The following is a 2,736-nucleotide window of genomic DNA, read 5'->3' as shown; positions in this document are numbered from 1 at the left end:
TGTGTGTATTTGCTAAAAAACAGTATCTCAAGGAAATGAACCTTGATGGAATGAAATTCTGGATGTTTATATAATGTTATACTCATCCATGTTTTTTTTTTTTTCCTCTCCTCAAGGAATGGACGACCCCTAATAAGATCTCATATATAAGTTTGAAATTGTCCCTTTCATGTACTAAATCTATGGCCCTGCTCAACCCTTATAGTTCATTATGAGAGTTACCAAGTTTCTGCTATATGCAAGATTAACCATTGGAAATAAAAAACAGATCTTATATGGACATAATTAAATTTTCTGCTAATATCTATTACTTGAGAAAGGTATTTTTATTAGATTTCCTCAGAAAATTAATTTGGAATATCTCTATGGTTTACTAATTTGCTCTTTCTTTTTTCTTTTTTTGTTTTTTTTTTTTGTTTGTTTGTTTGTTTTGAGACAGGGTATCACTATGTAATTGAGGCTGACCTGGAACTCACTATGACCAGACTGGTCTCGAACTCACAGCGATCCTCCTGCCTCAGCCTCCTGAGTGCTGGGATTACAGGCGTGCACCACCATGCCTGGATAATTTGCTTTTTCTTAACACATTTGAACTATTATTTTGTAATTATTTACTGCATTTTTTCAAATTCCCTAAAATATAAAAAATACGAAAACAGCAGTTAGATTTTGGTTACTGTTATAACCCTAGTAACCCAAAATGATGTCTGGTATATTGCTAGTTTTTAGCAGTTGTACAATATTGTAGTTCCCAGTCCATTCCCCACTCACTACTCTTGACTGTTCTTCAATTACAAGGTTTAAAGAAGCTCTACCTTAAATAAAAACTGTTAAAGTGATCCAAGTTACTCTTTCTAGCTTATGAAGATTACTTGAGGGTTACTAAGTCAAGGAAATTCTCCTTGTGTAAGAATACTTATATAAGAAACAACATGTTGAAAGCAAACTTCTAAGAAGGCAAAATATTAAGATGTTTAGGTCTTCTTACTGAAACTGGAAATAGGGAGACCAGTAGGCTACTGTAATAGTCTAACTATGACAGTAAGGGAATCATAACTAAAACTGAACAGGCAAGAGAGAGTAGGAGAGGATACCAGGAATAAGTAAATAAATACATTTAAAAAAACATACATAAGCAAACAAAGCCAGCCAGTGGAAGGAAGAGCTCCCAGGTATGATAGCCTTACAGTTACTATCAGAAGACTTCCAGAACCATAATCTTGCACAAAGTCTACCTCAAATCTACACACACACGCACAAAAACTTCTGTGAGAACATCTGTCCAGAAACTTTCTGTTCAACTTCTGAGGACTTGTGCCACAGTCAGCTTACTATAGCATTCTTTTTTCCCCACTGTATATATTTCTTGCTGTAATCACAACCTGGTTGTAAGGATCTGAAATATACTTTGTGAGATGTACTCAGCAGCTGAACTTCATGGCACCTCACTCACTTCCTTAATTTAAGTGGCACAGCATTTCTGCTTGTATTGTCCAAAGCAGATTGACGACCTGTGTTTTACCCAAAATACAGTCAATAATTTACTTGTAGTCTTTCCCTCTCTCTTCCTCTATTAAGCTAGTCACCATTCCGGAGACGGCGGGAAGGAGGTGCCAGGTGGATGGATTATTTTGTAACTTTATTACAATTATTAATATGTAACATTTTTAAAAAACGTAAACAATCCTTCTTTGTTTACTTTTCTATTTTAAGTATCTGTGAAAGCCAATCTTAAGATCTAGGAAAACATACAAACTTTAGCAGTGTACTTTAAAATGCGAAAACAATTAGGAAACAGGGAGTTGAAAAGTTGTGGTTTTTGATTTTGCATCCTTTTGATAGGTGCAGTTTTCCTAAGCAAACCATTAACCAAAAGCTTCTGGCTCAAGAGGTCTGTTCTAAATAATCAAAGAAACCACAACTAAACTGATGTTGATTTATACACTATAGGTTCAATCTTACTTCTCTAACCCTTCCAACGGGATATTTCCTAGCGTGGATATTTAACGTGTACGCACTCGAGGTCCAGAGGGTGGGAACTTGAATTTACTGATTTATTTCCCTCAAAACGCCAAGTAAGATGCTGAGCACCGCAAATTCATGACAAAGAAATCTATGTAGGGTTTCTAAGCGATAACTACACCGAATGTTGATCTAAACTAAACTAAGCCCCCTATTATGCACACCCCCTAATAAGCTTATACCCACGCACCAAAGGCCAAACCCAAAGACTCACCCGAACCCGGAAGAGTTCAGACTAGCACGCCGTGACGTCAAGTGCGCGCGAGCCTTTTAGCTCTGCGCATGCGTGCATTCGTGGAGGACAAATCGCGCGTTAGTTCCCAGGTTTAAGAAAACCTAGAATTTCAGCGAAGTACTGGTAGGAGTGATCTTATGGCCGCGGTGCCGCTCGGTTGAAGTTACGTCCACCCGGAATTTTAGCCGCTTCCCTTAACCCCTCCCTTCGTCATTTTCTCTCCTTTTGAGCCGGGAGTTCGAAAGCAGCGTTGCCGAAACCGGGGCGGGGTGTGAGGTTCTGGATGATTGATCGGAAGATCTTCAGGGCTGGGCTCTTTTACACGTTTCTTCGCCTGGGAAGCAAGTACCCAAATGCAATTTTTTCAAAGAACTGTTGACAAAAATAATAATGTTTAATAGCTTGGGTATTAGCACAGTTCCACGAACGAGTTATGCTATTTTCCGACAAGTTTAGTTTATAAGTTTAATTTACAGGGT

At 38.1% G+C, this 2,736-nt stretch overlaps 1 protein-coding gene across 2 annotated transcripts in view; it reads right to left on the bottom strand.

The window, feature by feature from the left end:
* Positions 1-2,403, bottom strand: part of Pot1 (protection of telomeres 1) — an 81,011-nt gene extending 78,608 nt beyond the window's left edge. Inside the window, exon 1 of one of the 2 annotated variants that reach the window (XM_010635371.3) lies at positions 2,237-2,403. The gene's annotated coding sequence lies outside the window, so the exon portion shown is untranslated. Of the gene's footprint in view, positions 1-465; positions 504-2,236 lie in introns of those variants that run through there. The other variant, XM_010635373.3, reaches the window with a different exon arrangement.
* Between the last annotated feature and the right edge of the window lie 333 nt (positions 2,404-2,736).

The sequence above is a fragment of the Fukomys damarensis genome, unplaced genomic scaffold (genome assembly GCF_012274545.1).
Source record: "Fukomys damarensis isolate Sample0158 unplaced genomic scaffold, DMR_v1.0_HiC HiC_scaffold_4, whole genome shotgun sequence".
In the NCBI taxonomy this organism is placed as follows: domain Eukaryota; kingdom Metazoa; phylum Chordata; class Mammalia; order Rodentia; family Bathyergidae; genus Fukomys; species Fukomys damarensis.
Note: the sequence above shows the minus strand (reverse complement) of the source record. Positions and strands in the feature narration are given on the sequence as shown.